Genomic DNA, 26,973 nt, shown 5'->3' on the forward strand with positions numbered 1-26,973 from the left:
GCGGTCTTGTGTACAGATGCACCATCACTTACGGCCACTCTCCATCAAGTGCAATCCTTTTGCCTAGCTTCTGGTTTTAAAATCAATTTTAATAAGTGTAACATTTTAAGTGTTGGGGGGATGATTTTACGTGATGTACCAATTAATGTCTCCGAATCCATTTCCATTTTAGGTATATCATTCACTGAAAATAATGATGGTTATAATAGTTGGGAAACAGTTACACAGAAAGTAAATACGAAAATATGTATGTGGAACATGAGGAGACTTACAATGGAGGGTAAAGTATTGGTTTTAAAGATGGTGATTTTACCTCTTTTATTGTATCTTAGCATGGTTTTCCCCCCGCCTGTTAATGTTTTAAAAAAGATAACCAAAACCTGTTTTACCTTCTTTTGGAACTCAAAAATGGAAAAGCTGAAAAGAGAAATCGTGATGAAATCAAAAGTAAAAGGTGGTAAAGATTTTCCAGATTTTAATAGGTTTCTTTTTATCCATCTGTTCGTTTACTGTTTTAATGCCCTTTTTAAGAATCACTATTGGTCCTTTTTTATGCGTTTTAATACAGGATTTTTTATGAGAAAGTTTGGATGGTATGAAGTTAATATATCTGTGCCCCATGCTTTTAATTTGTCGACGCATTATGAGATTTTAAGGAAAATAGTGTCCGATTTTAATTTAGGGACTAAGAAAATAGAGGAATTAAGAAATAGTAAGAAACTAATTAAAGAAATACGTAAAAGTGAGGAAATATGTAATGTTGACAGATATGATGATGACAAATCTATGTCTATGTGGAAAATGATTAACGTTTTTTATCTTTTTAATGAACAGAGAGATCTGGCTTGGAGTTGCATGCACCGCTGTCTTCCTTGCCGGGCATTCCAATACAGAAGAGAATTTGTGAGGTCTGCCATCTGCCCAAGAGCCGGATGCCAAGACGAGGAAACGGTGGAACATCTATTATGGACATGTAATTTTGCAAAGGATTTCTGGAGAAGACTGCTCCCCCTACTGGAAAGGGTGGCAGACCTCAAGGACTTTACATATAAAACTGTGCTATACGGACTTATGGAATGCCCCACAATGGACCAGTACACAATGGCTTGGAAGACAGTGAACTGCGCCAAGTCATCTCTCTGGAAAGCGCGCAACATTGCTATTTTTAAACAAGATGTTTTATCAGTGAAAGATGTTTTAAGTTTATGTTTATGTGAAATGTATACTTATTATTTAATTGACAAAAAGAAGAATGTACATATTTCCAAAAAATGGCTTGTTGACCAATGGAACCTAATTATTTAAAATCTTTGTATTTTTTTGTTTTGTAAATTTCATTTGTCTTTTAACGTTTGGTATTTGTCTAATTATGCTTGTAATTTGTTAAAGTTTTAATAAACGGTTTTATCCCTCTGCAGGGGATTGCCAAATTAAAAAAAATCTGTTCTTATCAGTTTAATATCTGATACGTCCCCTATCTGGGGACCATATATTAAATGGATTTTTAGAACAGGGAGATGGAAAAAGAGCTTGCTCTGTCCACTCCACGCATTGACCTGGCATTGCAGTATCTCCAGGACCGGTGCACCCCTTCTTTAATGCAGTTTCTAAAATCAGAAAGAATTGAATTCAATGCTTTTTGTTCATTTGGCTTGTTTGTCGGATTTTGGGATGGACTCTTTGGCTTTGCTTTTCTTCTCCTCATTGGATTTTTCATGTTAAAAGTTGCAGAAGCCAGATGACAAGCTCATTTTGGTTCAACTTCAGCAACTGTGCATTGCATTGCCATGTAATGTAATGCAATGCTATCTATCTAGCTCTCCCTCTATACTTCCTTTTGGATAAACAGACATATTAGGCAAGCATTTTAGAGCTTTCACCTAAATAACTACAGGTGGTGAGATAAGCTGCACAATATAATTGACCTTTCAGTATATTGTTGCACACACACCATCTATTTAGCAAATGCCCTTGTTATCAACAGCAGCCTTTTAAACTCACCTGAGCTAACAGGTATGTGAGCTGGTTACTCTGCTGCACTTAAAATTTCTTTTTTGGTTTGCTACAATGCCTTTTCTGAAACGTTGTCTCCCTCTGCTGGAACACTGACTTCTTTCATTTAATGCCTGCAGACTATAAAAGAGAAACCAACCCAAAAAGTTGGGTTGATTAGTCTGTGGCATTCTTTTAAACTGTTGCTTATGGCGGTCTCTGTGAGCTTCTCAGTGACATTCAGCCATCCAGGTATCCCGCCTGCAGTAGACGGAATGTGGCAATGGAACGCTGGCTGCGCGTGTCATAATAGGCTCTGAGCCTTTATATACCTGCGCACAGCAGCAGCCACCTTCAGTCTGCTGCTGGACAGCCAGCAGCAGCAGCAGCAGGAGAGGTAATTAATCAGCAACCCTCCTGCTAAGGGTAGACAGCTGCTCGTTCCACCCCCCCCCCCGCCTTAATTGGTTCTCCTCCCTTCCAACGGTGTTGAGGCGGGTGGGAACAGCCGGGGGTTGAGGGTACTGTGCTAAAAGAGGTGGAGTTATGCAGATCTAAAACGCGTGGATTGCAGCAGCAGCAAGCCGAAAAGTGCAGGCATGTGAGGGATCTAGAGGTTGACAGCATGTCTTCTTAACGGGAGTCCAGGTGGCCATCTCCACAAATGGACTTTTCAGAATCCTTGGGTGGCACCGTAGTCGGAAACCAATTCTGGTTATCGCTTCTCGGCCTTTTGGCTAAGATCAAGTGTAGTATCTGTTCTTATCAGTTTAATATCTGATACGTCCCCTATCTGGGGACCATATATTAAATGGATTTTTAGAACAGGGAGATGGAAAAAGAGCTTGCTCTGTCCACTCCACCCATTGACCTGGTATTGCAGTATCTCCAGGACCGGTGCACCCCTTCTTTAATGCAGTTTCTAAAATCAGAAAGAATTGAATTCAATGCTTTTTGTTCATTTGGCTTGTTTGTCGGATTTTGGGATGGACTCTTTGGCTTTGCTTTTCTTCTCCTCATTGGATTTTTCATGTTAAAAGTTGCAGAAGCCAGATGACAAGCTCATTTTGGTTTAACTTCAGCAACTGTGCATTGCATTGCCATGTAATGTAATGCAATGCTATCTATCTAGCTCTCCCTCTATACTTCCTTTTGGATAAACAGACATATTAGGCAAGCATTTTGGAGCTTTCACCTAAATAACTACAGGTGATGAGATAAGCTGCACAATATAATTGACCTTTCAGTATATTGTTGCACACACACCATCTATTTAGCAAATGCCCTTGTTATCAACAGCAGCCTTTTAAACTCACCTGAGCTAACAGGTATGTGAGCTGGTTACTCTGCTGCGCTTAAAATTTCTTTTTTGGTTTGCTACAATGCCTTTTCTGAAACGTTGTCTCCCTCTGCTGGAACACTGACTTCTTTCATTTAATGCCTGCAGACTATAAAAGAGAAACCAACCCAAAAAGTTTGGTTGATTAGTCTGTGGCATTCTTTTAAACTGTTGCTTATGGCGGTCTCTGTGAGCTTCTCAGTGACATTCAGCCATCCAGGTATCCCGCCTGCAGTAGACGGAATGTGGCAATGGAACGCTGGCTGCGCGTGTCATAATAGGCTCTGAGCCTTTATATACCTGCGCACAGCAGCAGCCACCTTCAGTCTGCTGCTGGACAGCCAGCAGCAGCAGCAGGAGAGGTAATTAATCAGCAACCCTCCTGCTAAGGGTAGACAGCTGCTCGTTCCACCCCCCCCCCCGCCTTAATTGGTTCTCCTCCCTTCCAACGGTGTTGAGGCGGGTGGGAACAGCCGGGGGTTGAGGGTACTGTGCTAAAAGAGGTGGAGTTATGCAGATCTAAAACGCGTGGATTGCAGCAGCAGCTAGCCGAAAAGTGCAGGCATGTGAGGGATCTAGAGGTTGACAGCATGTCTTCTTAACGGGAGTCCAGGTGGCCATCTCCACAAATGGACTTTTCAGAATCCTTGGGTGGCACCGTAGTCGGAAACCAATTCTGGTTATCGCTTCTCGGCCTTTTGGCTAAGATCAAGTGTAGTATCTGTTCTTATCAGTTTAATATCTGATACGTCCCCTATCTGGGGACCATATACTAAATGGATTTTTAGAACAGGGAGATGGAAAAAGAGCTTGCTCTGTCCACTCCACGCATTGACCTGGTATTGCAGTATCTCCAGGACCGGTGCACCCCTTCTTTAATGCAGTTTCTAAAATCAGAAAGAATTGAATTCAATGCTTTTTGTTCATTTGGCTTGTTTGTCGGATTTTGGGATGGACTCTTTGGCTTTGCTTTTCTTCTCCTCATTGGATTTTTCATGTTAAAAGTTGCAGAAGCCAGATGACAAGCTCATTTTGGTTCAACTTCAGCAACTGTGCATTGCATTGCCATGTAATGTAATGCAATGCTATCTATCTAGCTCTCCCTCTATACTTCCTTTTGGATAAACAGACATATTAGGCAAGCATTTTGGAGCTTTCACCTAAATAACTACAGGTGGTGAGATAAGCTGCACAATATAATTGACCTTTCAGTATATTGTTGCACACACACCATCTATTTAGCAAATGCCCTTGTTATCAACAGCAGCCTTTTAAACTCACCTGAGCTAACAGGTATGTGAGCTGGTTACTCTGCTGCGCTTAAAATTTCTTTTTTGGTTTGCTACAATGCCTTTTCTGAAACGTTGTCTCCCTCTGCTGGAACACTGACTTCTTTCATTTAATGCCTGCAGACTATAAAAGAGAAACCAACCCAAAAAGTTTGGTTGATTAGTCTGTGGCATTCTTTTAAACTGTTGCTTATGGCGGTCTCTGTGAGCTTCTCAGTGACATTCAGCCATCCAGGTATCCCGCCTGCAGTAGACGGAATGTGGCAATGGAACGCTGGCTGCGCGTGTCATAATAGGCTCTGAGCCTTTATATACCTGCGCACAGCAGCAGCCACCTTCAGTCTGCTGCTGGACAGCCAGCAGCAGCAGCAGCAGGAGAGGTAATTAATCAGCAACCCTCCTGCTAAGGGTAGACAGCTGCTCGTTCCACCCCCCCCCCGCCTTAATTGGTTCTCCTCCCTTCCAACGGTGTTGAGGCGGGTGGGAACAGCCGGGGGTTGAGGGTACTGTGCTAAAAGAGGTGGAGTTATGCAGATCTAAAACGCGTGGATTGCAGCAGCAGCAAGCCGAAAAGTGCAGGCATGTGAGGGATCTAGAGGTTGACAGCATGTCTTCTTAACGGGAGTCCAGGTGGCCATCTCCACAAATGGACTTTTCAGAATCCTTGGGTGGCACCGTAGTCGGAAACCAATTCTGGTTATCGCTTCTCGGCCTTTTGGCTAAGATCAAGTGTAGTATCTGTTCTTATCAGTTTAATATCTGATACGTCCCCTATCTGGGGACCATATATTAAATGGATTTTTAGAACAGGGAGATGGAAAAAGAGCTTGCTCTGTCCACTCCACGCATTGACCTGGTATTGCAGTATCTCCAGGACCGGTGCACCCCTTCTTTAATGCAGTTTCTAAAATCAGAAAGAATTGAATTCAATGCTTTTTGTTCATTTGGCTTGTTTGTCGGATTTTGGGATGGACTCTTTGGCTTTGCTTTTCTTCTCCTCATTGGATTTTTCATGTTAAAAGTTGCAGAAGCCAGATGACAAGCTCATTTTGGTTCAACTTCAGCAACTGTGCATTGCATTGCCATGTAATGTAATGCAATGCTATCTATCTAGCTCTCCCTCTATACTTCCTTTTGGATAAACAGACATATTAGGCAAGCATTTTGGAGCTTTCACCTAAATAACTACAGGTGGTGAGATAAGCTGCATAATATAATTGACCTTTCAGTATATTGTTGCACACACACCATCTATTTAGCAAATGCCCTTGTTATCAACAGCAGCCTTTTAAACTCACCTGAGCTAACAGGTATGTGAGCTGGTTACTCTGCTGCGCTTAAAATTTCTTTTTTGGTTTGCTACAATGCCTTTTCTGAAACGTTGTCTCCCTCTGCTGGAACACTGACTTCTTTCATTTAATGCCTGCAGACTATAAAAGAGAAACCAACCCAAAAAGTTTGGTTGATTAGTCTGTGGCATTCTTTTAAACTGTTGCTTATGGCGGTCTCTGTGAGCTTCTCAGTGACATTCAGCCATCCAGGTATCCCGCCTGCAGTAGACGGAATGTGGCAATGGAACGCTGGCTGCGCGTGTCATAATAGGCTCTGAGCCTTTATATACCTGCGCACAGCAGCAGCCACCTTCAGTCTGCTGCTGGACAGCCAGCAGCAGCAGCAGCAGGAGAGGTAATTAATCAGCAACCCTCCTGCTAAGGGTAGACAGCTGCTCGTTCCACCCCCCCCCCCGCCTTAATTGGTTCTCCTCCCTTCCAACGGTGTTGAGGCGGGTGGGAACAGCCGGGGGTTGAGGGTACTGTGCTAAAAGAGGTGGAGTTATGCAGATCTAAAACGCGTGGATTGCAGCAGCAGCAAGCCGAAAAGTGCAGGCATGTGAGGGATCTAGAGGTTGACAGCATGTCTTCTTAACGGGAGTCCAGGTGGCCATCTCCACAAATGGACTTTTCAGAATCCTTGGGTGGCACCGTAGTCGGAAACCAATTCTGGTTATCGCTTCTCGGCCTTTTGGCTAAGATCAAGTGTAGTATCTGTTCTTATCAGTTTAATATCTGATACGTCCCCTATCTGGGGACCATATATTAAATGGATTTTTAGAACAGGGAGATGGAAAAAGAGCTTGCTCTGTCCACTCCACGCATTGACCTGGTATTGCAGTATCTCCAGGACCGGTGCACCCCTTCTTTAATGCAGTTTCTAAAATCAGAAAGAATTGAATTCAATGCTTTTTGTTCATTTGGCTTGTTTGTCGGATTTTGGGATGGACTCTTTGGCTTTGCTTTTCTTCTCCTCATTGGATTTTTCATGTTAAAAGTTGCAGAAGCCAGATGACAAGCTCATTTTGGTTCAACTTCAGCAACTGTGCATTGCATTGCCATGTAATGTAATGCAATGCTATCTATCTAGCTCTCCCTCTATACTTCCTTTTGGATAAACAGACATATTAGGCAAGCATTTTGGAGCTTTCACCTAAATAACTACAGGTGGTGAGATAAGCTGCACAATATAATTGACCTTTCAGTATATTGTTGCACACACACCATCTATTTAGCAAATGCCCTTGTTATCAACAGCAGCCTTTTAAACTCACCTGAGCTAACAGGTATGTGAGCTGGTTACTCTGCTGCGCTTAAAATTTCTTTTTTGGTTTGCTACAATGCCTTTTCTGAAACGTTGTCTCCCTCTGCTGGAACACTGACTTCTTTCATTTAATGCCTGCAGACTATAAAAGAGAAACCAACCCAAAAAGTTTGGTTGATTAGTCTGTGGCATTCTTTTAAACTGTTGCTTATGGCAGTCTCTGTGAGCTTCTCAGTGACATTCAGCCATCCAGGTATCCCGCCTGCAGTAGACGGAATGTGGCAATGGAACGCTGGCTGCGCGTGTCATAATAGGCTCTGAGCCTTTATATACCTGCGCACAGCAGCAGCCACCTTCAGTCTGCTGCTGGACAGCCAGCAGCAGCAGCAGCAGGAGAGGTAATTAATCAGCAACCCTCCTGCTAAGGGTAGACAGCTGCTCGTTCCACCCCCCCCCGCCTTAATTGGTTCTCCTCCCTTCCAACGGTGTTGAGGCGGGTGGGAACAGCCGGGGGTTGAGGGTACTGTGCTAAAAGAGGTGGAGTTATGCAGATCTAAAACGCGTGGATTGCAGCAGCAGCAAGCCGAAAAGTGCAGGCATGTGAGGGATCTAGAGGTTGACAGCATGTCTTCTTAACGGGAGTCCAGGTGGCCATCTCCACAAATGGACTTTTCAGAATCCTTGGGTGGCACCGTAGTCGGAAACCAATTCTGGTTATCGCTTCTCGGCCTTTTGGCTAAGATCAAGTGTAGTATCTGTTCTTATCAGTTTAATATCTGATACGTCCCCTATCTGGGGACCATATATTAAATGGATTTTTAGAACAGGGAGATGGAAAAAGAGCTTGCTCTGTCCACTCCACGCATTGACCTGGTAATGCAGTATCTCCAGTACCGGTGCACCCCTTCTTTAATGCAGTTTCTAAAATCAGAAAGAATTGAATTCAATGCTTTTTGTTCATTTGGCTTGTTTGTCGGATTTTGGGATGGACTCTTTGGCTTTGCTTTTCTTCTCCTCATTGGATTTTTCATGTTAAAAGTTGCAGAAGCCAGGTGACAAGCTCATTTTGGTTCAACTTCAGCAACTGTGCATTGCATTGCCATGTAATGTAATGCAATGCTATCTATCTAGCTCTCCCTCTATACTTCCTTTTGGATAAACAGACATATTAGGCAAGCATTTTGGAGCTTTCACCTAAATAACTACAGGTGGTGAGATAAGCTGCACAATATAATTGACCTTTCAGTATATTGTTGCACACACACCATCTATTTAGCAAATGCCCTTGTTATCAACAGCAGCCTTTTAAACTCACCTGAGCTAACAGGTATGTGAGCTGGTTACTCTGCTGCGCTTAAAATTTCTTTTTTGGTTTGCTACAATGCCTTTTCTGAAACGTTGTCTCCCTCTGCTGGAACACTGACTTCTTTCATTTAATGCCTGCAGACTATAAAAGAGAAACCAACCCAAAAAGTTTGGTTGATTAGTCTGTGGCATTCTTTTAAACTGTTGCTTATGGCGGTCTCTGTGAGCTTCTCAGTGACATTCAGCCATCCAGGTATCCCGCCTGCAGTAGACGGAATGTGGCAATGGAACGCTGGCTGCGCGTGTCATAATAGGCTCTGAGCCTTTATATACCTGCGCACAGCAGCAGCCACCTTCAGTCTGCTGCTGGACAGCCAGCAGCAGCAGCAGCAGGAGAGGTAATTAATCAGCAACCCTCCTGCTAAGGGTAGACAGCTGCTCGTTCCACCCCCCCCCCCCCGCCTTAATTGGTTCTCCTCCCTTCCAACGGTGTTGAGGCGGGTGGGAACAGCCGGGGGTTGAGTGTACTGTGCTAAAAGAGGTGGAGTTATGCAGATCTAAAACGCGTGGATTGCAGCAGCAGCAAGCCGAAAAGTGCAGGCATGTGAGGGATCTAGAGGTTGACAGCATGTCTTCTTAACGGGAGTCCAGGTGGCCATCTCCACAAATGGACTTTTCAGAATCCTTGGGTGGCACCGTAGTCGGAAACCAATTCTGGTTATCGCTTCTCGGCCTTTTGGCTAAGATCAAGTGTAGTATCTGTTCTTATCAGTTTAATATCTGATACGTCCCCTATCTGGGGACCATATATTAAATGGATTTTTAGAACAGGGAGATGGAAAAAGAGCTTGCTCTGTCCACTCCACGCATTGACCTGGTATTGCAGTATCTCCAGGACCGGTGCACCCCTTCTTTAATGCAGTTTCTAAAATCAGAAAGAATTGAATTCAATGCTTTTTGTTCATTTGGCTTGTTTGTCGGATTTTGGGATGGACTCTTTGGCTTTGCTTTTCTTCTCCTCATTGGATTTTTCATGTTAAAAGTTGCAGAAGCCAGATGACAAGCTCATTTTGGTTCAACTTCAGCAACTGTGCATTGCATTGCCATGTAATGTAATGCAATGCTATCTATCTAGCTCTCCCTCTATACTTCCTTTTGGATAAACAGACATATTAGGCAAGCATTTTGGAGCTTTCACCTAAATAACTACAGGTGGTGAGATAAGCTGCACAATATAATTGACCTTTCAGTATATTGTTGCACACACACCATCTATTTAGCAAATGCCCTTGTTATCAACAGCAGCCTTTTAAACTCACCTGAGCTAACAGGTATGTGAGCTGGTTACTCTGCTGCGCTTAAAATTTCTTTTTTGGTTTGCTACAATGCCTTTTCTGAAACGTTGTCTCCCTCTGCTGGAACACTGACTTCTTTCATTTAATGCCTGCAGACTATAAAAGAGAAACCAACCCAAAAAGTTTGGTTGATTAGTCTGTGGCATTCTTTTAAACTGTTGCTTATGGCAGTCTCTGTGAGCTTCTCAGTGACATTCAGCCATCCAGGTATCCCGCCTGCAGTAGACGGAATGTGGCAATGGAACGCTGGCTGCGCGTGTCATAATAGGCTCTGAGCCTTTATATACCTGCGCACAGCAGCAGCCACCTTCAGTCTGCTGCTGGACAGCCAGCAGCAGCAGCAGCAGGAGAGGTAATTAATCAGCAACCCTCCTGCTAAGGGTAGACAGCTGCTCGTTCCACCCCCCCCCCGCCTTAATTGGTTCTCCTCCCTTCCAACGGTGTTGAGGCGGGTGGGAACAGCCGGGGGTTGAGGGTACTGTGCTAAAAGAGGTGGAGTTATGCAGATCTAAAACGCGTGGATTGCAGCAGCAGCAAGCCGAAAAGTGCAGGCATGTGAGGGATCTAGAGGTTGACAGCATGTCTTCTTAACGGGAGTCCAGGTGGCCATCTCCACAAATGGACTTTTCAGAATCCTTGGGTGGCACCGTAGTCGGAAACCAATTCTGGTTATCGCTTCTCGGCCTTTTGGCTAAGATCAAGTGTAGTATCTGTTCTTATCAGTTTAATATCTGATACGTCCCCTATCTGGGGACCATATATTAAATGGATTTTTAGAACAGGGAGATGGAAAAAGAGCTTGCTCTGTCCACTCCACGCATTGACCTGGTATTGCAGTATCTCCAGTACCGGTGCACCCCTTCTTTAATGCAGTTTCTAAAATCAGAAAGAATTGAATTCAATGCTTTTTGTTCATTTGGCTTGTTTGTCGGATTTTGGGATGGACTCTTTGGCTTTGCTTTTCTTCTCCTCATTGGATTTTTCATGTTAAAAGTTGCAGAAGCCAGATGACAAGCTCATTTTGGTTCAACTTCAGCAACTGTGCATTGCATTGCCATGTAATGTAATGCAATGCTATCTATCTAGCTCTCCCTCTATACTTCCTTTTGGATAAACAGACATATTAGGCAAGCATTTTGGAGCTTTCACCTAAATAACTACAGGTGGTGAGATAAGCTGCACAATATAATTGACCTTTCAGTATATTGTTGCACACACACCATCTATTTAGCAAATGCCCTTGTTATCAACAGCAGCCTTTTAAACTCACCTGAGCTAACAGGTATGTGAGCTGGTTACTCTGCTGCGCTTAAAATTTCTTTTTTGGTTTGCTACAATGCCTTTTCTGAAACGTTGTCTCCCTCTGCTGGAACACTGACTTCTTTCATTTAATGCCTGCAGACTATAAAAGAGAAACCAACCCAAAAAGTTTGGTTGATTAGTCTGTGGCATTCTTTTAAACTGTTGCTTATGGCGGTCTCTGTGAGCTTCTCAGTGACATTCAGCCATCCAGGTATCCCGCCTGCAGTAGACGGAATGTGGCAATGGAACGCTGGCTGCGCGTGTCATAATAGGCTCTGAGCCTTTATATACCTGCGCACAGCAGCAGCCACCTTCAGTCTGCTGCTGGACAGCCAGCAGCAGCAGCAGCAGGAGAGGTAATTAATCAGCAACCCTCCTGCTAAGGGTAGACAGCTGCTCGTTCCACCCCCCCCCCCCCCCGCCTTAATTGGTTCTCCTCCCTTCCAACGGTGTTGAGGCGGGTGGGAACAGCCGGGGGTTGAGGGTACTGTGCTAAAAGAGGTGGAGTTATGCAGATCTAAAACGCGTGGATTGCAGCAGCAGCAAGCCGAAAAGTGCAGGCATGTGAGGGATCTAGAGGTTGACAGCATGTCTTCTTAACGGGAGTCCAGGTGGCCATCTCCACAAATGGACTTTTCAGAATCCTTGGGTGGCACCGTAGTCGGAAACCAATTCTGGTTATCGCTTCTCGGCCTTTTGGCTAAGATCAAGTGTAGTATCTGTTCTTATCAGTTTAATATCTGATACGTCCCCTATCTGGGGACCATATATTAAATGGATTTTTAGAACAGGGAGATGGAAAAAGAGCTTGCTCTGTCCACTCCACGCATTGACCTGGTATTGCAGTATCTCCAGGACCGGTGCACCCCTTCTTTAATGCAGTTTCTAAAATCAGATAGAATTGAATTCAATGCTTTTTGTTCATTTGGCTTGTTTGTCGGATTTTGGGATGGACTCTTTGGCTTTGCTTTTCTTCTCCTCATTGGATTTTTCATGTTAAAAGTTGCAGAAGCCAGATGACAAGCTCATTTTGGTTCAACTTCAGCAACTGTGCATTGCATTGCCATGTAATGTAATGCAATGCTATCTATCTAGCTCTCCCTCTATACTTCCTTTTGGATAAACAGACATATTAGGCAAGCATTTTGGAGCTTTCACCTAAATAACTACAGGTGGTGAGATAAGCTGCACAATATAATTGACCTTTCAGTATATTGTTGCACACACACCATCTATTTAGCAAATGCCCTTGTTATCAACAGCAGCCTTTTAAACTCACCTGAGCTAACAGGTATGTGAGCTGGTTACTCTGCTGCGCTTAAAATTTCTTTTTTGGTTTGCTACAATGCCTTTTCTGAAACGTTGTCTCCCTCTGCTGGAACACTGACTTCTTTCATTTAATGCCTGCAGACTATAAAAGAGAAACCAACCCAAAAAGTTTGGTTGATTAGTCTGTGGCATTCTTTTAAACTGTTGCTTATGGCGGTCTCTGTGAGCTTCTCAGTGACATTCAGCCATCCAGGTATCCCGCCTGCAGTAGACGGAATGTGGCAATGGAACGCTGGCTGCGCGTGTCATAATAGGCTCTGAGCCTTTATATACCTGCGCACAGCAGCAGCCACCTTCAGTCTGCTGCTGGACAGCCAGCAGCAGCAGCAGCAGGAGAGGTAATTAATCAGCAACCCTCCTGCTAAGGGTAGACAGCTGCTCGTTCCACCCCCCCCCCCCGCCTTAATTGGTTCTCCTCCCTTCCAACGGTGTTGAGGCGGGTGGGAACAGCCGGGGGTTGAGGGTACTGTGCTAAAAGAGGTGGAGTTATGCAGATCTAAAACGCGTGGATTGCAGCAGCAGCAAGCCGAAAAGTGCAGGCATGTGAGGGATCTAGAGGTTGACAGCATGTCTTCTTAACGGGAGTCCAGGTGGCCATCTCCACAAATGGACTTTTCAGAATCCTTGGGTGGCACCGTAGTCGGAAACCAATTCTGGTTATCGCTTCTCGGCCTTTTGGCTAAGATCAAGTGTAGTATCTGTTCTTATCAGTTTAATATCTGATACGTCCCCTATCTGGGGACCATATATTAAATGGATTTTTAGAACAGGGAGATGGAAAAAGAGCTTGCTCTGTCCACTCCACGCATTGACCTGGTATTGCAGTATCTCCAGGACCGGTGCACCCCTTCTTTAATGCAGTTTCTAAAATCAGAAAGAATTGAATTCAATGCTTTTTGTTCATTTGGCTTGTTTGTCGGATTTTGGGATGGACTCTTTGGCTTTGCTTTTCTTCTCCTCATTGGATTTTTCATGTTAAAAGTTGCAGAAGCCAGATGACAAGCTCATTTTGGTTCAACTTCAGCAACTGTGCATTGCATTGCCATGTAATGTAATGCAATGCTATCTATCTAGCTCTCCCTCTATACTTCCTTTTGGATAAACAGACATATTAGGCAAGCATTTTGGAGCTTTCACCTAAATAACTACAGGTGGTGAGATAAGCTGCACAATATAATTGACCTTTCAGTATATTGTTGCACACACACCATCTATTTAGCAAATGCCCTTGTTATCAACAGCAGCCTTTTAAACTCACCTGAGCTAACAGGTATGTGAGCTGGTTACTCTGCTGCGCTTAAAATTTCTTTTTTGGTTTGCTACAATGCCTTTTCTGAAACGTTGTCTCCCTCTGCTGGAACACTGACTTCTTTCATTTAATGCCTGCAGACTATAAAAGAGAAACCAACCCAAAAAGTTTGGTTGATTAGTCTGTGGCATTCTTTTAAACTGTTGCTTATGGCGGTCTCTGTGAGCTTCTCAGTGACATTCAGCCATCCAGGTATCCCGCCTGCAGTAGACGGAATGTGGCAATGGAACGCTGGCTGCGCGTGTCATAATAGGCTCTGAGCCTTTATATACCTGCGCACAGCAGCAGCCACCTTCAGTCTGCTGCTGGACAGCCAGCAGCAGCAGCAGCAGGAGAGGTAATTAATCAGCAACCCTCCTGCTAAGGGTAGACAGCTGCTCGTTCCACCCCCCCCCCCCCGCCTTAATTGGTTCTCCTCCCTTCCAACGGTGTTGAGGCGGGTGGGAACAGCCGGGGGTTGAGGGTACTGTGCTAAAAGAGGTGGAGTTATGCAGATCTAAAACGCGTGGATTGCAGCAGCAGCAAGCCGAAAAGTGCAGGCATGTGAGGGATCTAGAGGTTGACAGCATGTCTTCTTAACGGGAGTCCAGGTGGCCATCTCCACAAATGGACTTTTCAGAATCCTTGGGTGGCACCGTAGTCGGAAACCAATTCTGGTTATCGCTTCTCGGCCTTTTGGCTAAGATCAAGTGTAGTATCTGTTCTTATCAGTTTAATATCTGATACGTCCCCTATCTGGGGACCATATATTAAATGGATTTTTAGAACAGGGAGATGGAAAAAGAGCTTGCTCTGTCCACTCCACGCATTGACCTGGTATTGCAGTATCTCCAGGACCGGTGCACCCCTTCTTTAATGCAGTTTCTAAAATCAGATAGAATTGAATTCAATGCTTTTTGTTCATTTGGCTTGTTTGTCGGATTTTGGGATGGACTCTTTGGCTTTGCTTTTCTTCTCCTCATTGGATTTTTCATGTTAAAAGTTGCAGAAGCCAGATGACAAGCTCATTTTGGTTCAACTTCAGCAACTGTGCATTGCATTGCCATGTAATGTAATGCAATGCTATCTATCTAGCTCTCCCTCTATACTTCCTTTTGGATAAACAGACATATTAGGCAAGCATTTTGGAGCTTTCACCTAAATAACTACAGGTGGTGAGATAAGCTGCACAATATAATTGACCTTTCAGTATATTGTTGCACACACACCATCTATTTAGCAAATGCCCTTGTTATCAACAGCAGCCTTTTAAACTCACCTGAGCTAACAGGTATGTGAGCTGGTTACTCTGCTGCGCTTAAAATTTCTTTTTTGGTTTGCTACAATGCCTTTTCTGAAACGTTGTCTCCCTCTGCTGGAACACTGACTTCTTTCATTTAATGCCTGCAGACTATAAAAGAGAAACCAACCCAAAAAGTTTGGTTGATTAGTCTGTGGCATTCTTTTAAACTGTTGCTTATGGCGGTCTCTGTGAGCTTCTCAGTGACATTCAGCCATCCAGGTATCCCGCCTGCAGTAGACGGAATGTGGCAATGGAACGCTGGCTGCGCGTGTCATAATAGGCTCTGAGCCTTTATATACCTGCGCACAGCAGCAGCCACCTTCAGTCTGCTGCTGGACAGCCAGCAGCAGCAGCAGCAGGAGAGGTAATTAATCAGCAACCCTCCTGCTAAGGGTAGACAGCTGCTCGTTCCACCCCCCCCCCCCCCCGCCTTAATTGGTTCTCCTCCCTTCCAACGGTGTTGAGGCGGGTGGGAACAGCCGGGGGTTGAGGGTACTGTGCTAAAAGAGGTGGAGTTATGCAGATCTAAAACGCGTGGATTGCAGCAGCAGCAAGCCGAAAAGTGCAGGCATGTGAGGGATCTAGAGGTTGACAGCATGTCTTCTTAACGGGAGTCCAGGTGGCCATCTCCACAAATGGACTTTTCAGAATCCTTGGGTGGCACCGTAGTCGGAAACCAATTCTGGTTATCGCTTCTCGGCCTTTTGGCTAAGATCAAGTGTAGTATCTGTTCTTATCAGTTTAATATCTGATACGTCCCCTATCTGGGGACCATATATTAAATGGATTTTTAGAACAGGGAGATGGAAAAAGAGCTTGCTCTGTCCACTCCACGCATTGACCTGGTATTGCAGTATCTCCAGGACCGGTGCACCCCTTCTTTAATGCAGTTTCTAAAATCAGATAGAATTGAATTCAATGCTTTTTGTTCATTTGGCTTGTTTGTCGGATTTTGGGATGGACTCTTTGGCTTTGCTTTTCTTCTCCTCATTGGATTTTTCATGTTAAAAGTTGCAGAAGCCAGATGACAAGCTCATTTTGGTTCAACTTCAGCAACTGTGCATTGCATTGCCATGTAATGTAATGCAATGCTATCTATCTAGCTCTCCCTCTATACTTCCTTTTGGATAAACAGACATATTAGGCAAGCATTTTGGAGCTTTCACCTAAATAACTACAGGTGGTGAGATAAGCTGCACAATATAATTGACCTTTCAGTATATTGTTGCACACACACCATCTATTTAGCAAATGCCCTTGTTATCAACAGCAGCCTTTTAAACTCACCTGAGCTAACAGGTATGTGAGCTGGTTACTCTGCTGCGCTTAAAATTTCTTTTTTGGTTTGCTACAATGCCTTTTCTGAAACGTTGTCTCCCTCTGCTGGAACACTGACTTCTTTCATTTAATGCCTGCAGACTATAAAAGAGAAACCAACCCAAAAAGTTTGGTTGATTAGTCTGTGGCATTCTTTTAAACTGTTGCTTATGGCGGTCTCTGTGAGCTTCTCAGTGACATTCAGCCATCCAGGTATCCCGCCTGCAGTAGACGGAATGTGGCAATGGAACGCTGGCTGCGCGTGTCATAATAGGCTCTGAGCCTTTATATACCTGCGCACAGCAGCAGCCACCTTCAGTCTGCTGCTGGACAGCCAGCAGCAGCAGCAGCAGGAGAGGTAATTAATCAGCAACCCTCCTGCTAAGGGTAGACAGCTGCTCGTTCCACCCCCCCCCCCCGCCTTAATTGGTTCTCCTCCCTTCCAACGGTGTTGAGGCGGGTGGGAACAGCCGGGGGTTGAGGGTACTGTGCTAAAAGAGGTGGAGTTATGCAGATCTAAAACGCGTGGATTGCAGCAGCAGCAAGCCGAAAAGTGCAGGCATGTGAGGGATCTAGAGGTTGACAGCATGTCTTCTTAACGGGAGTCCAGGTGGCCATCTCCACAAATGGACTTTTCAGAATCCTTGGGTGGCACCGTAGTCGGAAACCAATTCTGGTTATCGCTTCTCGGCCTTTTGGCTAAGATCAAGTGTAGTATCTGTTCTTATCAGTTTAATATCTGATACGTCCCCTATCTGGGGACCATATATTAAATGGATTTTTAGAACAGGGAGATGGAAAAAGAGCTTGCTCTGTCCACTCCACGCATTGACCTGGTATTGCAGTATCTCCAGGACCGGTGCACCCCTTCTTTAATGCAGTTTCTAAAATCAGAAAGAATTGAATTCAATGCTTTTTGTTCATTTGGCTTGTTTGTCGGATTTTGGGATGGACTCTTTGGCTTTGCTTTTCTTCTCCTCATTGGATTTTTCATGTTAAAAGTTGCAGAAGCCAGATGACAAGCTCATTTTGGTTCAACTTCAGCAACTGTGCATTGCATTGCCATGTAATGTAATGCAATGCTATCTATCTAGCTCTCCCTCTATACTTCCTTTTGGATAAACAGACATATTAGGCAAGCATTTTGGAGCTTTCACCTAAATAACTACAGGTGGTGAGATAAGCTGCACAATATAATTGACCTTTCAGTATATTGTTGCACACACACCATCTATTTAGCAAATGCCCTTGTTATCAACAGCAGCCTTTTAAACTCACCTGAGCTAACAGGTATGTGAGCTGGTTACTCTGCTGCGCTTAAAATTTCTTTTTTGGTTTGCTACAATGCCTTTTCTGAAACGTTGTCTCCCTCTGCTGGAACACTGACTTCTTTCATTTAATGCCTGCAGACTATAAAAGAGAAACCAACCCAAAAAGTTTGGTTGATTAGTCTGTGGCATTCTTTTAAACTGTTGCTTATGGCGGTCTCTGTGAGCTTCTCAGTGACATTCAGCCATCCAGGTATCCCGCCTGCAGTAGACGGAATGTGGCAATGGAACGCTGGCTGCGCGTGTCATAATAGGCTCTGAGCCTTTATATACCTGCGCACAGCAGCAGCCACCTTCAGTCTGCTGCTGGACAGCCAGCAGCAGCAGCAGCAGGAGAGGTAATTAATCAGCAACCCTCCTGCTAAGGGTAGACAGCTGCTCGTTCCACCCCCCCCCCCCCGCCTTAATTGGTTCTCCTCCCTTCCAACGGTGTTGAGGCGGGTGGGAACAGCCGGGGGTTGAGGGTACTGTGCTAAAAGAGGTGGAGTTATGCAGATCTAAAACGCGTGGATTGCAGCAGCAGCAAGCCGAAAAGTGCAGGCATGTGAGGGATCTAGAGGTTGACAGCATGTCTTCTTAACGGGAGTCCAGGTGGCCATCTCCACAAATGGACTTTTCAGAATCCTTGGGTGGCACCGTAGTCGGAAACCAATTCTGGTTATCGCTTCTCGGCCTTTTGGCTAAGATCAAGTGTAGTATCTGTTCTTATCAGTTTAATATCTGATACGTCCCCTATCTGGGGACCATATATTAAATGGATTTTTAGAACAGGGAGATGGAAAAAGAGCTTGCTCTGTCCACTCCACGCATTGACCTGGTATTGCAGTATCTCCAGGACCGGTGCACCCCTTCTTTAATGCAGTTTCTAAAATCAGATAGAATTGAATTCAATGCTTTTTGTTCATTTGGCTTGTTTGTCGGATTTTGGGATGGACTCTTTGGCTTTGCTTTTCTTCTCCTCATTGGATTTTTCATGTTAAAAGTTGCAGAAGCCAGATGACAAGCTCATTTTGGTTCAACTTCAGCAACTGTGCATTGCATTGCCATGTAATGTAATGCAATGCTATCTATCTAGCTCTCCCTCTATACTTCCTTTTGGATAAACAGACATATTAGGCAAGCATTTTGGAGCTTTCACCTAAATAACTACAGGTGGTGAGATAAGCTGCACAATATAATTGACCTTTCAGTATATTGTTGCACACACACCATCTATTTAGCAAATGCCCTTGTTATCAACAGCAGCCTTTTAAACTCACCTGAGCTAACAGGTATGTGAGCTGGTTACTCTGCTGCGCTTAAAATTTCTTTTTTGGTTTGCTACAATGCCTTTTCTGAAACGTTGTCTCCCTCTGCTGGAACACTGACTTCTTTCATTTAATGCCTGCAGACTATAAAAGAGAAACCAACCCAAAAAGTTTGGTTGATTAGTCTGTGGCATTCTTTTAAACTGTTGCTTATGGCGGTCTCTGTGAGCTTCTCAGTGACATTCAGCCATCCAGGTATCCCGCCTGCAGTAGACGGAATGTGGCAATGGAACGCTGGCTGCGCGTGTCATAATAGGCTCTGAGCCTTTATATACCTGCGCACAGCAGCAGCCACCTTCAGTCTGCTGCTGGACAGCCAGCAGCAGCAGCAGCAGGAGAGGTAATTAATCAGCAACCCTCCTGCTAAGGGTAGACAGCTGCTCGTTCCACCCCCCCCCCGCCTTAATTGGTTCTCCTCCCTTCCAACGGTGTTGAGGCGGGTGGGAACAGCCGGGGGTTGAGGGTACTGTGCTAAAAGAGGTGGAGTTATGCAGATCTAAAACGCGTGGATTGCAGCAGCAGCAAGCCGAAAAGTGCAGGCATGTGAGGGATCTAGAGGTTGACAGCATGTCTTCTTAACGGGAGTCCAGGTGGCCATCTCCACAAATGGACTTTTCAGAATCCTTGGGTGGCACCGTAGTCGGAAACCAATTCTGGTTATCGCTTCTCGGCCTTTTGGCTAAGATCAAGTGTAGTATCTGTTCTTATCAGTTTAATATCTGATACGTCCCCTATCTGGGGACCATATATTAAATGGATTTTTAGAACAGGGAGATGGAAAAAGAGCTTGCTCTGTCCACTCCACGCATTGACCTGGTATTGCAGTATCTCCAGGACCGATGCACCCCTTCTTTAATGCAGTTTCTAAAATCAGAAAGAATTGAATTCAATGCTTTTTGTTCATTTGGCTTGTTTGTCGGATTTTGGGATGGACTCTTTGGCTTTGCTTTTCTTCTCCTCATTGGATTTTTCATGTTAAAAGTTGCAGAAGCCAGATGACAAGCTCATTTTGGTTCAACTTCAGCAACTGTGCATTGCATTGCCATGTAATGTAATGCAATGCTATCTATCTAGCTCTCCCTCTATACTTCCTTTTGGATAAACAGACATATTAGGCAAGCATTTTGGAGCTTTCACCTAAATAACTACAGGTGGTGAGATAAGCTGCACAATATAATTGACCTTTCAGTATATTGTTGCACACACACCATCTATTTAGCAAATGCCCTTGTTATCAACAGCAGCCTTTTAAACTCACCTGAGCTAACAGGTATGTGAGCTGGTTACTCTGCTGCGCTTAAAATTTCTTTTTTGGTTTGCTACAATGCCTTTTCTGAAACGTTGTCTCCCTCTGCTGGAACACTGACTTCTTTCATTTAATGCCTGCAGACTATAAAAGAGAAACCAACCCAAAAAGTTTGGTTGATTAGTCTGTGGCATTCTTTTAAACTGTTGCTTATGGCGGTCTCTGTGAGCTTCTCAGTGACATTCAGCCATCCAGGTATCCCGCCTGCAGTAGACGGAATGTGGCAATGGAACGCTGGCTGCGCGTGTCATAATAGGCTCTGAGCCTTTATATACCTGCGCACAGCAGCAGCCACCTTCAGTCTGCTGCTGGACAGCCAGCAGCAGCAGCAGCAGGAGAGGTAATTAATCAGCAACCCTCCTGCTAAGGGTAGACAGCTGCTCGTTCCACCCCCCCCCCCGCCTTAATTGGTTCTCCTCCCTTCCAACGGTGTTGAGGCGGGTGGGAACAGCCGGGGGTTGAGGGTACTGTGCTAAAAGAGGTGGAGTTATGCAGATCTAAAACGCGTGGATTGCAGCAGCAGCAAGCCGAAAAGTGCAGGCATGTGAGGGATCTAGAGGTTGACAGCATGTCTTCTTAACGGGAGTCCAGGTGGCCATCTCCACAAATGGACTTTTCAGAATCCTTGGGTGGCACCGTAGTCGGAAACCAATTCTGGTTATCGCTTCTCGGCCTTTTGGCTAAGATCAAGTGTAGTATCTGTTCTTATCAGTTTAATATCTGATACGTCCCCTATCTGGGGACCATATATTAAATGGATTTTTAGAACAGGGAGATGGAAAAAGAGCTTGCTCTGTCCACTCCACGCATTGACCTGGTATTGCAGTATCTCCAGGACCGGTGCACCCCTTCTTTAATGCAGTTTCTAAAATCAGAAAGAATTGAATTCAATGCTTTTTGTTCATTTGGCTTGTTTGTCGGATTTTGGGATGGACTCTTTGGCTTTGCTTTTCTTCTCCTCATTGGATTTTTCATGTTAAAAGTTGCAGAAGCCAGATGACAAGCTCATTTTAGTTCAACTTCAGCAACTGTGCATTGCATTGCCATGTAATGTAATGCAATGCTATCTATCTAGCTCTCCCTCTATACTTCCTTTTGGATAAACAGACATATTAGGCAAGCATTTTGGAGCTTTCACCTAAATAACTACAGGTGGTGAGATAAGCTGCACAATATAATTGACCTTTCAGTATATTGTTGCACACACACCATCTATTTAGCAAATGCCCTTGTTATCAACAGCAGCCTTTTAAACTCACCTGAGCTAACAGGTATGTGAGCTGGTTACTCTGCTGCGCTTAAAATTTCTTTTTTGGTTTGCTACAATGCCTTTTCTGAAACGTTGTCTCCCTCTGCTGGAACACTGACTTCTTTCATTTAATGCCTGCAGACTATAAAAGAGAAACCAACCCAAAAAGTTTGGTTGATTAGTCTGTGGCATTCTTTTAAACTGTTGCTTATGGCGGTCTCTGTGAGCTTCTCAGTGACATTCAGCCATCCAGGTATCCCGCCTGCAGTAGACGGAATGTGGCAATGGAACGCTGGCTGCGCGTGTCATAATAGGCTCTGAGCCTTTATATACCTGCGCACAGCAGCAGCCACCTTCAGTCTGCTGCTGGACAGCCAGCAGCAGCAGCAGCAGGAGAGGTAATTAATCAGCAACCCTCCTGCTAAGGGTAGACAGCTGCTCGTTCCACCCCCCCCCCCCGCCTTAATTGGTTCTCCTCCCTTCCAACGGTGTTGAGGCGGGTGGGAACAGCCGGGGGTTGAGGGTACTGTGCTAAAAGAGGTGGAGTTATGCAGATCTAAAACGCGTGGATTGCAGCAGCAGCAAGCCGAAAAGTGCAGGCATGTGAGGGATCTAGAGGTTGACAGCATGTCTTCTTAACGGGAGTCCAGGTGGCCATCTCCACAAATGGACTTTTCAGAATCCTTGGGTGGCACCGTAGTCGGAAACCAATTCTGGTTATCGCTTCTCGGCCTTTTGGCTAAGATCAAGTGTAGTATCTGTTCTTATCAGTTTAATATCTGATACGTCCCCTATCTGGGGACCATATATTAAATGGATTTTTAGAACAGGGAGATGGAAAAAAAGCTTGCTCTGTCCACTCCACGCATTGACCTGGTATTGCAGTATCTCCAGGACCGGTGCACCCCTTCTTTAATGCAGTTTCTAAAATCAGATAGAATTGAATTCAATGCTTTTTGTTCATTTGGCTTGTTTGTCGGATTTTGGGATGGACTCTTTGGCTTTGCTTTTCTTCTCCTCATTGGATTTTTCATGTTAAAAGTTGCAGAAGCCAGATGACAAGCTCATTTTGGTTCAACTTCAGCAACTGTGCATTGCATTGCCATGTAATGTAATGCAATGCTATCTATCTAGCTCTCCCTCTATACTTCCTTTTGGATAAACAGACATATTAGGCAAGCATTTTGGAGCTTTCACCTAAATAACTACAGGTGGTGAGATAAGCTGCACAATATAATTGACCTTTCAGTATATTGTTGCACACACACCATCTATTTAGCAAATGCCCTTGTTATCAACAGCAGCCTTTTAAACTCACCTGAGCTAACAGGTATGTGAGCTGGTTACTCTGCTGCGCTTAAAATTTCTTTTTTGGTTTGCTACAATGCCTTTTCTGAAACGTTGTCTCCCTCTGCTGGAACACTGACTTCTTTCATTTAATGCCTGCAGACTATAAAAGAGAAACCAACCCAAAAAGTTTGGTTGATTAGTCTGTGGCATTCTTTTAAACTGTTGCTTATGGCGGTCTCTGTGAGCTTCTCAGTGACATTCAGCCATCCAGGTATCCCGCCTGCAGTAGACGGAATGTGGCAATGGAACGCTGGCTGCGCGTGTCATAATAGGCTCTGAGCCTTTATATACCTGCGCACAGCAGCAGCCACCTTCAGTCTGCTGCTGGACAGCCAGCAGCAGCAGCAGCAGGAGAGGTAATTAATCAGCAACCCTCCTGCTAAGGGTAGACAGCTGCTCGTTCCACCCCCCCCCCGCCTTAATTGGTTCTCCTCCCTTCCAACGGTGTTGAGGCGGGTGGGAACAGCCGGGGGTTGAGGGTACTGTGCTAAAAGAGGTGGAGTTATGCAGATCTAAATCGCGTGGATTGCAGCAGCAGCAAGCCGAAAAGTGCAGGCATGTGAGGGATCTAGAGGTTGACAGCATGTCTTCTTAACGGGAGTCCAGGTGGCCATCTCCACAAATGGACTTTTCAGAATCCTTGGGTGGCACCGTAGTCGGAAACCAATTCTGGTTATCGCTTCTCGGCCTTTTGGCTAAGATCAAGTGTAGTATCTGTTCTTATCAGTTTAATATCTGATACGTCCCCTATCTGGGGACCATATATTAAATGGATTTTTAGAACAGGGAGATGGAAAAAGAGCTTGCTCTGTCCACTCCACGCATTGACCTGGTATTGCAGTATCTCCAGGACCGATGCACCCCTTCTTTAATGCAGTTTCTAAAATCAGAAAGAATTGAATTCAATGCTTTTTGTTCATTTGGCTTGTTTGTCGGATTTTGGGATGGACTCTTTGGCTTTGCTTTTCTTCTCCTCATTGGATTTTTCATGTTAAAAGTTGCAGAAGCCAGATGACAAGCTCATTTTGGTTCAACTTCAGCAACTGTGCATTGCATTGCCATGTAATGTAATGCAATGCTATCTATCTAGCTCTCCCTCTATACTTCCTTTTGGATAAACAGACATATTAGGCAAGCATTTTGGAGCTTTCACCTAAATAACTACAGGTGGTGAGATAAGCTGCACAATATAATTGACCTTTCAGTATATTGTTGCACACACACCATCTATTTAGCAAATGCCCTTGTTATCAACAGCAGCCTTTTAAACTCACCTGAGCTAACAGGTATGTGAGCTGGTTACTCTGCTGCGCTTAAAATTTCTTTTTTGGTTTGCTACAATGCCTTTTCTGAAACGTTGTCTCCCTCTGCTGGAACACTGACTTCTTTCATTTAATGCCTGCAGACTATAAAAGAGAAACCAACCCAAAAAGTTTGGTTGATTAGTCTGTGGCATTCTTTTAAACTGTTGCTTATGGCGGTCTCTGTGAGCTTCTCAGTGACATTCAGCCATCCAGGTATCCCGCCTGCAGTAGACGGAATGTGGCAATGGAACGCTGGCTGCGCGTGTCATAATAGGCTCTGAGCCTTTATATACCTGCGCACAGCAGCAGCCACCTTCAGTCTGCTGCTGGACAGCCAGCAGCAGCAGCAGCAGGAGAGGTAATTAATCAGCAACCCTCCTGCTAAGGGTAGACAGCTGCTCGTTCCACCCCCCCCCCCCCGCCTTAATTGGTTCTCCTCCCTTCCAACGGTGTTGAGGCGGGTGGGAACAGCCGGGGGTTGAGGGTACTGTGCTAAAAGAGGTGGAGTTATGCAGATCTAAAACGCGTGGATTGCAGCAGCAGCAAGCCGAAAAGTGCAGGCATGTGAGGGATCTAGAGGTTGACAGCATGTCTTCTTAACGGGAGTCCAGGTGGCCATCTCCACAAATGGACTTTTCAGAATCCTTGGGTGGCACCGTAGTCGGAAACCAATTCTGGTTATCGCTTCTCGGCCTTTTGGCTAAGATCAAGTGTAGTATCTGTTCTTATCAGTTTAATATCTGATACGTCCCCTATCTGCGGACCATATATTAAATGGATTTTTAGAACAGGGAGATGGAAAAAGAGCTTGCTCTGTCCACTCCACGCATTGACCTGGTATTGCAGTATCTCCAGGACCGGTGCACCCCTTCTTTAATGCAGTTTCTAAAATCAGAAAGAATTGAATTCAATGCTTTTTGTTCATTTGGCTTGTTTGTCGGATTTTGGGATGGACTCTTTGGCTTTGCTTTTCTTCTCCTCATTGGATTTTTCATGTTAAAAGTTGCAGAAGCCAGATGACAAGCTCATTTTGGTTCAACTTCAGCAACTGTGCATTGCATTGCCATGTAATGTAATGCAATGCTATCTATCTAGCTCTCCCTCTATACTTCCTTTTGGATAAACAGACATATTAGGCAAGCATTTTGGAGCTTTCACCTAAATAACTACAGGTGGTGAGATAAGCTGCACAATATAATTGACCTTTCAGTATATTGTTGCACACACACCATCTATTTAGCAAATGCCCTTGTTATCAACAGCAGCCTTTTAAACTCACCTGAGCTAACAGGTATGTGAGCTGGTTACTCTGCTGCGCTTAAAATTTCTTTTTTGGTTTGCTACAATGCCTTTTCTGAAACGTTGTCTCCCTCTGCTGGAACACTGACTTCTTTCATTTAATGCCTGCAGACTATAAAAGAGAAACCAACCCAAAAAGTTTGGTTGATTAGTCTGTGGCATTCTTTTAAACTGTTGCTTATGGCGGTCTCTGTGAGCTTCTCAGTGACATTCAGCCATCCAGGTATCCCGCCTGCAGTAGACGGAATGTGGCAATGGAACGCTGGCTGCGCGTGTCATAATAGGCTCTGAGCCTTTATATACCTGCGCACAGCAGCAGCCACCTTCAGTCTGCTGCTGGACAGCCAGCAGCAGCAGCAGCAGGAGAGGTAATTAATCAGCAACCCTCCTGCTAAGGGTAGACAGCTGCTCGTTCCACCCCCCCCCCCCGCCTTAATTGGTTCTCCTCCCTTCCAACGGTGTTGAGGCGGGTGGGAACAGCCGGGGGTTGAGGGTACTGTGCTAAAAGAGGTGGAGTTATGCAGATCTAAAACGCGTGGATTGCAGCAGCAGCAAGCCGAAAAGTGCAGGCATGTGAGGGATCTAGAGGTTGACAGCATGTCTTCTTAACGGGAGTCCAGGTGGCCATCTCCACAAATGGACTTTTCAGAATCCTTGGGTGGCACCGTAGTCGGAAACCAATTCTGGTTATCGCTTCTCGGCCTTTTGGCTAAGATCAAGTGTAGTATCTGTTCTTATCAGTTTAATATCTGATACGTCCCCTATCTGGGGACCATATATTAAATGGATTTTTAGAACAGGGAGATGGAAAAAGAGCTTGCTCTGTCCACTCCACGCATTGACCTGGTATTGCAGTATCTCCAGGACCGGTGCACCCCTTCTTTAATGCAGTTTCTAAAATCAGATAGAATTGAATTCAATGCTTTTTGTTCATTTGGCTTGTTTGTCGGATTTTGGGATGGACTCTTTGGCTTTGCTTTTCTTCTCCTCATTGGATTTTTCATGTTAAAAGTTGCAGAAGCCAGATGACAAGCTCATTTTGGTTCAACTTCAGCAACTGTGCATTGCATTGCCATGTAATGTAATGCAATGCTATCTATCTAGCTCTCCCTCTATACTTCCTTTTGGATAAACAGACATATTAGGCAAGCATTTTGGAGCTTTCACCTAAATAACTACAGGTGGTGAGATAAGCTGCACAATATAATTGACCTTTCAGTATATTGTTGCACACACACCATCTATTTAGCAAATGCCCTTGTTATCAACAGCAGCCTTTTAAACTCACCTGAGCTAACAGGTATGTGAGCTGGTTACTCTGCTGCGCTTAAAATTTCTTTTTTGGTTTGCTACAATGCCTTTTCTGAAACGTTGTCTCCCTCTGCTGGAACACTGACTTCTTTCATTTAATGCCTG

At 44.6% G+C, this 26,973-nt stretch overlaps 20 non-coding genes across 20 annotated transcripts; all 20 read left to right on the forward strand.

Moving 5' to 3' along the window:
* Window positions 1–1,406: 1,406 nt before the first annotated feature.
* On the forward strand, window positions 1,407–1,593 carry LOC141160169 (U2 spliceosomal RNA). Its single transcript, XR_012250131.1, has one exon. It is a non-coding gene; the product is annotated as a U2 spliceosomal RNA (small nuclear RNA).
* Window positions 1,594–2,709: 1,116 nt separating this feature from the next.
* LOC141159824 (U2 spliceosomal RNA) lies at window positions 2,710–2,900 on the forward strand. Its single transcript, XR_012249819.1, has one exon. It is a non-coding gene; the product is annotated as a U2 spliceosomal RNA (small nuclear RNA).
* Window positions 2,901–4,013: 1,113 nt separating this feature from the next.
* Window positions 4,014–4,204, forward strand: LOC141159711 (U2 spliceosomal RNA). Its single transcript, XR_012249711.1, has one exon. It is a non-coding gene; the product is annotated as a U2 spliceosomal RNA (small nuclear RNA).
* Window positions 4,205–5,319: 1,115 nt separating this feature from the next.
* LOC141159738 (U2 spliceosomal RNA) lies at window positions 5,320–5,510 on the forward strand. The gene has a single exon (XR_012249737.1). It is a non-coding gene; the product is annotated as a U2 spliceosomal RNA (small nuclear RNA).
* A 1,116-nt stretch (window positions 5,511–6,626) lies between these two features.
* Window positions 6,627–6,817, forward strand: LOC141159749 (U2 spliceosomal RNA). The gene has a single exon (XR_012249748.1). It is a non-coding gene; the product is annotated as a U2 spliceosomal RNA (small nuclear RNA).
* Window positions 6,818–7,931: 1,114 nt separating this feature from the next.
* LOC141159967 (U2 spliceosomal RNA) lies at window positions 7,932–8,122 on the forward strand. Its single transcript, XR_012249960.1, has one exon. It is a non-coding gene; the product is annotated as a U2 spliceosomal RNA (small nuclear RNA).
* Window positions 8,123–9,240: 1,118 nt separating this feature from the next.
* LOC141159760 (U2 spliceosomal RNA) lies at window positions 9,241–9,431 on the forward strand. The gene has a single exon (XR_012249759.1). It is a non-coding gene; the product is annotated as a U2 spliceosomal RNA (small nuclear RNA).
* Window positions 9,432–10,546: 1,115 nt separating this feature from the next.
* LOC141159827 (U2 spliceosomal RNA) lies at window positions 10,547–10,737 on the forward strand. The gene has a single exon (XR_012249822.1). It is a non-coding gene; the product is annotated as a U2 spliceosomal RNA (small nuclear RNA).
* Window positions 10,738–11,857: 1,120 nt separating this feature from the next.
* Window positions 11,858–12,048, forward strand: LOC141159772 (U2 spliceosomal RNA). The gene has a single exon (XR_012249770.1). It is a non-coding gene; the product is annotated as a U2 spliceosomal RNA (small nuclear RNA).
* A 1,117-nt stretch (window positions 12,049–13,165) lies between these two features.
* LOC141159784 (U2 spliceosomal RNA) lies at window positions 13,166–13,356 on the forward strand. Its single transcript, XR_012249782.1, has one exon. It is a non-coding gene; the product is annotated as a U2 spliceosomal RNA (small nuclear RNA).
* A 1,118-nt stretch (window positions 13,357–14,474) lies between these two features.
* On the forward strand, window positions 14,475–14,665 carry LOC141159796 (U2 spliceosomal RNA). The gene has a single exon (XR_012249793.1). It is a non-coding gene; the product is annotated as a U2 spliceosomal RNA (small nuclear RNA).
* A 1,120-nt stretch (window positions 14,666–15,785) lies between these two features.
* Window positions 15,786–15,976, forward strand: LOC141159807 (U2 spliceosomal RNA). The gene has a single exon (XR_012249804.1). It is a non-coding gene; the product is annotated as a U2 spliceosomal RNA (small nuclear RNA).
* Window positions 15,977–17,093: 1,117 nt separating this feature from the next.
* Window positions 17,094–17,284, forward strand: LOC141159819 (U2 spliceosomal RNA). Its single transcript, XR_012249815.1, has one exon. It is a non-coding gene; the product is annotated as a U2 spliceosomal RNA (small nuclear RNA).
* Window positions 17,285–18,402: 1,118 nt separating this feature from the next.
* On the forward strand, window positions 18,403–18,593 carry LOC141159831 (U2 spliceosomal RNA). Its single transcript, XR_012249826.1, has one exon. It is a non-coding gene; the product is annotated as a U2 spliceosomal RNA (small nuclear RNA).
* Window positions 18,594–19,708: 1,115 nt separating this feature from the next.
* On the forward strand, window positions 19,709–19,899 carry LOC141159426 (U2 spliceosomal RNA). The gene has a single exon (XR_012249433.1). It is a non-coding gene; the product is annotated as a U2 spliceosomal RNA (small nuclear RNA).
* Window positions 19,900–21,015: 1,116 nt separating this feature from the next.
* LOC141159842 (U2 spliceosomal RNA) lies at window positions 21,016–21,206 on the forward strand. Its single transcript, XR_012249837.1, has one exon. It is a non-coding gene; the product is annotated as a U2 spliceosomal RNA (small nuclear RNA).
* A 1,117-nt stretch (window positions 21,207–22,323) lies between these two features.
* Window positions 22,324–22,514, forward strand: LOC141159780 (U2 spliceosomal RNA). Its single transcript, XR_012249778.1, has one exon. It is a non-coding gene; the product is annotated as a U2 spliceosomal RNA (small nuclear RNA).
* Window positions 22,515–23,629: 1,115 nt separating this feature from the next.
* LOC141159427 (U2 spliceosomal RNA) lies at window positions 23,630–23,820 on the forward strand. Its single transcript, XR_012249434.1, has one exon. It is a non-coding gene; the product is annotated as a U2 spliceosomal RNA (small nuclear RNA).
* A 1,118-nt stretch (window positions 23,821–24,938) lies between these two features.
* Window positions 24,939–25,129, forward strand: LOC141159948 (U2 spliceosomal RNA). The gene has a single exon (XR_012249941.1). It is a non-coding gene; the product is annotated as a U2 spliceosomal RNA (small nuclear RNA).
* A 1,117-nt stretch (window positions 25,130–26,246) lies between these two features.
* Window positions 26,247–26,437, forward strand: LOC141159854 (U2 spliceosomal RNA). The gene has a single exon (XR_012249849.1). It is a non-coding gene; the product is annotated as a U2 spliceosomal RNA (small nuclear RNA).
* Window positions 26,438–26,973: the final 536 nt, after the last annotated feature.

This window comes from Phyllobates terribilis, unplaced genomic scaffold (assembly GCF_046119375.1).
Source record: "Phyllobates terribilis strain yellow unplaced genomic scaffold, ASM4611937v1 Scaffold_8__6_contigs__length_399053987, whole genome shotgun sequence".
NCBI classification, from domain to species: domain Eukaryota; kingdom Metazoa; phylum Chordata; class Amphibia; order Anura; family Dendrobatidae; genus Phyllobates; species Phyllobates terribilis.